The 9,314-nt window shown below is 41.3% G+C and overlaps 1 protein-coding gene across 2 annotated transcripts in view; it reads left to right on the top strand.

Annotated features, from left to right (window-relative positions):
- The first annotated feature begins 3,169 nt into the window (after positions 1-3,169).
- The window catches only part of NDRG3 (NDRG family member 3), a 67,355-nt gene continuing 61,210 nt past the window's right edge, over positions 3,170-9,314 (top strand). For both annotated transcript variants that reach the window (XM_060772395.2, XM_060772393.2), the window contains exon 1: positions 3,170-3,277. The gene's annotated coding sequence lies outside the window, so the exon portion shown is untranslated. The remainder of the gene's footprint in view (positions 3,278-9,314) is intronic.

Here is a 9,314-nt window from a genome sequence, read left to right as displayed (position 1 = left end):
CAGGCAGTAACAGAGGCTTCCTCGGCACAATGTTGTTGCTGTAGTCTGCCTACAAGTAGATTCCAATTTACAGCGAACCTGTCTCAGGGTTTTCCTGGCAGGATTTGTTCAGAGGGGGTTTACTTTTGTCTTCATCTGAAACTAAGGGTCCCTCCAGACAGACCCTATATCCCAGGCGCAGATCCCAGATGTTCTGCTTTAAACTGGATTATATGATTCCACACTGCCGGATAATCTGGGATAAACAGAAAACCTGGGATCAGATCCTGGGATATAGGGCCTGTCTGGAAGGGCCCTAAGAAAGTGTGATTGGCCCAAGGTTTACTGTTTGTTGTGTTTGTTATCTATCTTCAGGTGCACTTTAACTTTTGGGCAACCCTATGAATGTGAGGCCTCCAGCTCATACTGTCCTCAACAGTCCCGACCAGGTCTTGTAGACTCAGGGCTGTGGCTTCCTTAGCTGAGTCCAACAATCTGTTTTCTATCTTGCCAAATGTTTTTCCTAGAAAGTCATATTTTCCCACAATATAGTCTAAGTGTCCTATATTTGAAATGCTTGGAACCAGAATTTCAGATTTTGCAAGATCTGCATTTGCACTTATATTGACGCTTATATGTAATAATAATAATAATAATAATAATAATACTTTATTTATATCCTGCTCCATTTCCCCCAGGGGGACTCGGTGCAGCTTACATGAGGCCGCACCCATCAATACAGTAAACACAACAGAACACAAAAGCATAATAAAACCAAAACATAAAATATATAAAATATAAAGCCAATATAATAAGCAACATAGTAAACACAATTTTTGTAACACAATTTTTGTTCCTGGTTTATAAATGTAATTTCCTAATTGGTTCTATCACAAACACCTGGAAAAAGTTTATTAAACTGCAAAAACATTGCTCTTGCGGGACATCCTGCAACACATTTTGTTATAGTTTTTCAATTAATATCTCAGTAGATTCTCAACCAATTCAACATAGTTTGTGGCAGCCACAAAAATGAAGTTTCTGGCGTATAACAGCTACTTTCAAAGTACTGCAAAATTAAACCGGAAAGAACACTTTCAAACCAGGAACAGAATTTGTTTCAAAGTGTGTTACGTAGTGTAACAATAATAACAACAACAATGAATTTATTACCTGCCTCTCCCTGTAGCTTGAAGCAAGATACAACATCACATAAAAAACTATTAAACAATATACAGCAAGATACACAAGAGTTAAAATCTACTGTTAAAATGCAGATTAAAATTAATACCTTGAAATTGGCACCTAATAGAAATAGGTGCGAAGTTTTATTTATTTATTTAGTTTATTTACAGTATTTATATTCTGCTCTTCTCACCTTGCAGAGGACTCAGGGCGGATTACAATGAACATATACATGACAAACATTCAATGCCATAGACATACAACATATATAGACAGACAAAGAGGCAATTTAACATTCCAGTTTTCCGGATTCATGAGGGTATGCTCGATTCCGACCATAGGGGGAGCTGCCACTTCACCGTCCACTTGTGAAATTGAATCCTCGATTGAGTACTTTCTCATTCTTATCCACACTGCTGGAAGGTTTTATGGTGTCATAAATTATTTGGGACCATCCTACCTGCGTGACCGCATCTCCGTCTACGAACCCACGCACTCACTTCGTTCATCCGAAGAGGCCCTGCTCGCGATTCCGCCTACGTCGCAGGCGCTTCTGGTGGGGACGCGAGACAGGGCCTTTACTGTGGTGGCCCCCCAACTCTGGAACACCCTCCCCAAAGATCTTAGACAGGCCCCTACATTGGCAGTCTTTAGGAAGAAATTGAAGACATGGCTGTTCCGATGTGCCTTTCCAGAATAGGAAAATTCCAACAACAAGTCCCAGAAGCACTTTAGTAGAAATTAAGATTGCCGGCACACTGCACTTACCCTATAATCCTACATATCACCTGTCATATCAGCACTTTTAATCTGTACCCATTACTCTGGCCTGGCCCAATTTTATTGTGTCCTGGTGAATTGTTTTATTGCTTGTTGTTTTAATATTGCTTTAACTGTTTTTGATTTGTTTTAGGTTGTGTATTGTTATGTTATGTTTTGAGGCCTTAGCCTTTGTAAGCCGCATCGAGTCCTTCGGGAGATGCTAGCGGGGTACAAATAAAGTTAATAATAATAATAATAATACTTGACAGGTGCAACTGTCTTTTGGGCTGCATAGGTCAACAGCAAGCTAGACTATTAATGGCCAGGAGCTCACTCCGACCCGGTCTGGTTTCGAACTCATGACCTCTTGGTCAGTAGTGATTTAATGCAGCTGGCTACTAACCAGCTGTGCCACAGCCCAGCCCAGTTTTAATTCATTCATTCATTCATTATTTATTTACTTTATTTTTATCCTGTCTTTCTCCCTATTGGGACTCAAGATATATATTTTATGCATCACTTTAAGGCAACTTTATATATTATTATGATGAAGGAGCAAAGTAAGTATTTGTGTACATTAAACCATCAGAAAGCAAAGATGTAATTATCTTAGCTACTTATGTGATCAGTTTGGGATTTTGGAGTATTTCGGATTTTGTAATTCCAGGTAAGTGATGCTCAATGTATATACTCAAGGTATGACAGCCTCTTCCAAGGAGAATTCAGGCCTGCTTGCATTAAGACCCATTTAAGCTGGATCTACACTGCCAAATAATGCAGTGTAGAGCAGGCATGGGCAAATTTGGGCCCTCCAGGTGTTTTGGACTTCAACTCCCACCATTCCTAACAGCCTCAGGCCCTTTCCAAGCGGCTGAGGGGGAAAAGGAAAGGGCCTGAGGCTGTTAGGAATGGTGGGAGTTGAAGTCCAAAACACCTGGAGGGTCCAAATTTGCCCATGCCTGCTCTACACTGGTATAGATGCACTTTCTGTTCTTTTTGCCCCACATAACACAGCTATCCCCTGGAATCCCATTATTACTAAGAATATATATACAATATCTTGAGTATTCACAAGATCCCAAAACAAAAAACACGCAAGTGTTTCTTCCTCTGTCCAGACATCCACAGATCAAGCTCTGTTTCCCAATCCTCCAAACTCAATTTCCAACCCAACCTTTCCATTAGTAGTCCTGGATGTTTGCAAGGGTCTGCGCATGCGCGGGTGCTCAGGCAGTCACCGCTGGGCTCGGCGCGCATGCGCAGTCCCTTCCCCGCACATGCTGGACGCTGCTCATCCAGAAAGCGGCGGTCGTGGTGGTGGTTCACCTGGGCGGCGGTGTCCTTGGATCAGGTACGTCCCGGGCCAGGATGCCTATTGAGGGCGGGCCCGCTGCCTTTTCTCCTTCTCTTCTGTCCCTCTGCCCTTCCTGATTTCCTTGTCGCAATGAGGTTGGTTTCCTGGGGCTTCATTTGGCAAGGAGTTGTGTTTGCATGTGTGTATATATCCCATAATACTTGTGATTGTCCTCCACCAGCAAGATAGATAGATAGATAGATAGATAGATAGAGTCGCCACGGAAGATTTTGGGAATTTCCACTCCTCCTTGCCAGACAGCCCTGCAGGAGGGAAGGTCGCAAGGTGCATCTACACTACAGAATTAACGCGGTTTGATACCACTTTAACTGCCATGGCTCAAGGCTATGGAATCCTGAGAGTTGTCCTTCGATGAGTTCCCATGATTGCATTGCATTGAGTCACAGCAGTTAAAGTGGTGTTAAAATGCATTAATTCTACAGTGTGGCTGCACCCTAAGGCTTATCCTATTTCCTTTACACCCTTGAGAGATGTTTTCCTTCTTCCTTCCATCACCTTGACTGGCCTTATGCCTTTGAGGGCTATCATATTACTGGAATGTTATATCTCTGGGTGCATCTGCACTGTAGCATTAATGCAGTTTGACACCCCTTTGACGGCCCCAACTCAATGCTATCGAATCCTGAGCCCCTTGTGGGTAGAAGGGCGGGTTAGAAATGTATTAAATAAATAAATAAAATAAATCCTGGGAGTTATAGTTTGGGCTAAAGCCCCCATTGACACCTCTTTGACAGCCATGTCTCAGTGTTATTAAATCCTGGGAGTTGTAGTTTGGGCTAAAGACCCTTTTGACACCTCTTTGACTGCCACGTCTCAATGTTATTAAATCCTGGAATTGTAGTTTGGGCTCAAGACCCCTTTGACACCCCTTTGACTGCCACGGCACAATGCTATCGAATCCTGGGAGTTGTAGTTTGGGCTAAAGACCTTTTTGAAATCCCTTTGACTGCCACGGCTCAATGTTATTGAATCCTGGGAGTTGTAGTTTGGGCTAAAGACCCCTTTGACGCCTCTTTGACTGCCATAGCTCAATGCTATCAAATTCTGAGAGTTGTAGTTAGGGCCAAAGACCCTTTTGACACCTCTTTGACTGCCATGGCTCAGTGTTATCAAATCCTGGGAGTTGTAGTTTGGGCCAAAGACCCTTTTGACACCTCTTTGACTGCCACATCTCAATGTTATCGAATCATGGGAGTTGTAGTTTGGGCTAAAGACCCCATTGACACCTTGTTGTCTGCCACGGCTCAGTGCTATCAAATCCTGGGAGTTGTAGTTTGGGCCAAAGACCCTTTGACAACCTCATGATTCCATGGCCTTGAGCCATGGCAATCAAAGCCATGCAAACCGCATTCATTCTTCAGTGTAGATGTGCCCTCTTGCCCTCAAATTACTGTCAGGCAGAGGGGTATATGAAATATACATGAATGTCATGTTTAGGCTTCAGTGCCATCTCCAAGAGATCTCTTTGTACGCAGCCTGAGAAACAGGAGAGAAAAACAATCCAGTGCAGGGAAAAGGCAACTTGCAGATCCGGTGACTGGTTAATTAAAGCATAGAGCAAACGGTGGTGCAGAGGCTCCCTATGGAAGGCTTACCTTCAGAGAAGAGAGTGAGTCTGTGGCTGCAGAATAAATGCAGCTCTACGCCACTTTAACTGCTGTGGTCAGTGCTGTGAAATCCAGGGATCTGTAGTTTAGTGAGGTACCAACACACTTTGGTAGAGGGTGGTGAAGGTCTTGTAAAATGACAACTCCAGTTCTCCAGAATCTAAAGCAAGCATGGGCAAACTTGGGCCTTCCCTCCAGGTGTTTTGGACTTCAGGCCCCACAATTCCTAACAGCCTCAGGCTTAAGTGGCTGAGGGGGGAAAGGAAGGGGCCTGAGGCTGTTAGGAATTGTGGGACCTGAAGTCCAAAACACCTGGAGGGAAGGCCCAAGTTTGCCCATGCCTGATCTGAAGTCATCCACATAGTTGACTAGAACAAGGACAGCTTTGCAAATACAGGTAATCCAAAACCTAAAATATCTATGGTCCCAACCATTGTGGGCCCCATATACACTGTCATGTAATGTGGTTTGAATCTGCAGTATAGCATCAGTATCAACTCTGTTAAGTAGATTGTTATTACAGTTGGACTTTTTGCATCCAAATCAGACCTGGTTAATGTCAGAAATGAGTTCTCTAATCTGTTGTGACAGAGACCTCTGTTTTTAACTGGAAGCTTACAGAAGGACAGCTGATAATATCCCATATTTATTGCAATTGTCCTCCATCAGCAAATTTAGTGCACTTTTAAAAGACTGCTGCTCGGTGTTAGTGTATTTATGTGTTTGTAAGAAAGAGGTAATTTAACTAAAAAGGAGCTGTTCAGCAGTGGAACTCTCTGCCCCGGAATGTGGTGGAGGCTCCTTCTTTGGAGGCTTTTAAACAGAGACTGGATGGCCATCTGTTGGGGGTGCTTTGAATGTGATTTTCCTGCTTCTTGGCAGGGGGTTAGACTGGATGGCCCACAAGGTCTCTTCCAACTCTACAATTCTGTGAAGTGGATGTTGTGATTGTGGATTTTAAGAACAGCTTTCTTTGTGAACCCAGAATTGAAACCACTTTTCAGCTCAAACCCCCAAAAAGCACATTCTATCAATAAATGCAGTCTTGTTTAGGTTTGTTAATGAAGATATTTCATATTGTAGAAAGCATTGCTTCCATACAGATAGGTGAAAAAGAAAAAGGAAACAATTTTCCCCTTGGCTTAAGTTAAATTAAAACCCAGACTGCGTTGGATAATACAGAACGTTGGATGAGCAAAGGGTGGATAAGCGAGACTCTACTGTATATCTATCTTAAGATAAGATTAAGGGAAACACGATGGTGTTTTTTTGAATATGAAAGACTGTTGTTTCTTGCTTTAGAGCAAAGCCTCTTAAAGATGGGGTCGCGACCCCAAATGGGGTCATGGGAAAATGAGTGGTGGGGCTCACAAAGAAAAAGGAGGAATTGGGTTTCAGGTTGAGGAAAAGGATAAGTGGTGCACCAATGGTTCTCAACCTGGGGTCCCCAGATGTTTTTGGCCTACAACTCCCAGAAATCCCAGCTAGTTTACCAGCTGTTAGGATTTCAAGGAGTTGTAGGACAACTCTGTGGACCCCAGGTTGAGAACCACTGACCCTAGATGAAGGAGAAAGGAAAATTGGGCTCTATGTTTAATAAATCATTGGTTCTCAACCTGTGGGTCTCCAGGTGTTTTGGCCTACAACTCCCAGAAATCCCAGCCAGTTTACCAGCTGTTAGGATTTCTAGGAGTTGAAAGCCAAAACTTCTGGGGACCCAAATGCTGAGAATCACTGCAGTAAATATTTGAATTTTATACCTATTTTATATAGGTCCATGTAAGCCACTCCAAGTCCCTTTTGGGGAGATGGTGGCAGGATATAAATATAGATTATTATTATTATATGTACTGGGGTCACATAATGTTTTCACGGACAGAAAGGGGTTGCGAGCAGAAAAATTTTAAGAAGCCCCGCTTTAGAGGGCAGAAGTAAATCCATAGGATGGAAATCGTAGAGGATCAGATTTAGGCTCAACATCTGTCCACCGTTCTCCATGGCTCAACAGATGGTGGACTGCCCTTCGCTGGCAGTGTCTCAGTAGTGACTGGGCAGTTATCCATCGGGGATGTTGTAGTAGCATTTTATGTTGTTGATCGTGTAATTTAGCAGAAGGTTGGACAAGGTGATGACCAAGGGCCTGTTTGATTGTAACATCCCTGTCACACACATATTGTAAGTAAATTGACTTATAGAGTTAGCCTTGTTTTGCATCACTATATAGTAGGCATGGGCAAACTTTGACCCTCCAGGTGTTTTGGATTTCAACTCCCACAGTTAGGAATGGTGGGAGTTGAAGTCCAGAACACCTGGAGGGCTGAAGTTTGCCCATGCCTGCTATATAGTGTATACTTGGTTATACTCTTACATCTATGTCATTGGAAATAAATCCCTACTGGAATAAATAAAAGCAGTATCAGTGCATAGAGCAGGCATGGGCAAACTTTGGCCCTCCAGGTGTTTTGGATTTCAATTCCCACAATTTCTAACAGCTGGTAGACTGTTAGGAATTGTGGGAGTTGTCCAAAATACATGGAGGGCCAAAGTTTGCTCATGCCTGGCATAGAGGGTGGTAGGGAGCATTTGGAGACACGAAATGGGGGGAGGTTCTCTTCCAAGGTCCCTTTCCAGGGTCAGTAAGTACACAAACGTCTGATATTTGCCCAAATGTGGTATAAAGAGTATTTTGGATCAGTGTATATATTTATCTCACCAATATTTAGGTCTTTTTTAACTTTACACAAGTTGTAACCTGTCTCAAGCCATAAGAAGAAGCAAGTAAGAAATAAAATTGTTATTGTTATTATTACTAGTGAGTGCTCTGTCGTGGATGCTGATGGCTTGGTAATAGAAAGGGATGGAGAAAATTAGTTAGGGTTTTCTTAGGAACTGAGGTTCATGAGAACAGACAAAAATAATCCAATGTTGTGATGATCAGCAGTTCATTTTTAGCACAAAATGTTCCTAGAGGTGTTAACAAATTGAGCGGAATGCTTGTCGAGAATAAGGGATGATGCAATGAGCTTTTAAATACAAACAACAAAGTCTAATGTATACCTGTTCAAAAATAAATCCTATTGGTGTTTCTCATAGGTAAAAACAGGTATACAGTCTATGTAAAGAAACTAGAAATGTAATACCTAGTTGAGAAAACTGTCCTACCTCTGGGCATCTTATAAACATTTGTTACTACTAGGTAAGGAAAAATACAGAATGCTAATTTTAGACAGTAAAAATGAATTCCTTTGGTAAGATTTGTTTGTTCCCACATGCCAGCTTGTGTTTTAGGTGTAGGAAGTTGGGTTTCACTTCTGGACAGCAATGAAACCTTTCAATCTTATTTGATTGCTTGCATAGGACTTGGAACAGGTGCCATCTGGCTGCTGTTCAAGCAAAATTTTGTGGGAAATTAAAACAACAATTCATGAACATAATCACACTTCATTAGGTAATTGAGCTGGATTCTGTACAAATTAAGGAGCTTTTTCTTCCTACCTCTTGCTGAGTGGGGAATTTTCATAATTACTGTTGCACTGAACACTTAAAGCCCTGTTCCATAATCTCTTTATATTTGACTCTTTCTAGTAAGCTCAAGGATGTGTACAGATTATGGTTCTAAATTTTTTGAACTAGAAATTTGCTATTCAGATGCTATGTTACAGAGATGATTCAATGTAAATTATTTAGCCAAAGTACACTTTCTTTATTGTGAAAAGGATAATCTCATGAGCAGTTTTTCCCTATTGGTCTTTCGCCTAGTATGACCTTGATACTAGTCATAGAAGCATATTAGTCATTTTCCTTTCTCTTCGTGTTTTCTTCAGGTCTTCCTCATAGTTGCATTTTGCACCTTTATTTGTGGTTTTCTACCTTTAAAAGCAAATTTGACAACATTTAGTAGATTTCTGTAGAGCTGTACTAATCACAAATTCACTATATCACTACTTCTTCTGTTCATTCACTAGAGAGTTGCTTCATAAATAGACTTCATAGGAATTTCCAAATAGATATTTATGCATTTTCCTTCAAATATGGCTACCCGTGAGTATTTGTTTTCTAGCAATATACCGTATATACTTGAGTATAAGCCGACCCAAATATAAGCCAAGGCACCCAATTTTACCACAAAAAACTGGGAAAACTGATTGACTCTAGTGTAAGCCGAGGGTGGAAAATGCAGCAGCTACGGGTAAATTTCAAAATAAAAATAGAAATAAAATTACATTAATTGAGACATCAGGAGGTTAAATGTTTTTTTAATATTTACATAAAACTGAAATTTAAGATAAGACAGTCCAACTCTGATTAAACCATTATTCTAAGCTTCTTCGATGTAAATGTGCTTAAGTATCTTTCCAATTACTTATTTTATTTATTTACAACATTTGTATCCTGCCCATATCAGC

The sequence above is a fragment of the Anolis sagrei genome, chromosome 4 (assembly GCF_037176765.1).
Source record: "Anolis sagrei isolate rAnoSag1 chromosome 4, rAnoSag1.mat, whole genome shotgun sequence".
NCBI lineage: Eukaryota > Metazoa > Chordata > Lepidosauria > Squamata > Dactyloidae > Anolis > Anolis sagrei.
Note: the sequence above shows the minus strand (reverse complement) of the source record. Positions and strands in the feature narration are given on the sequence as shown.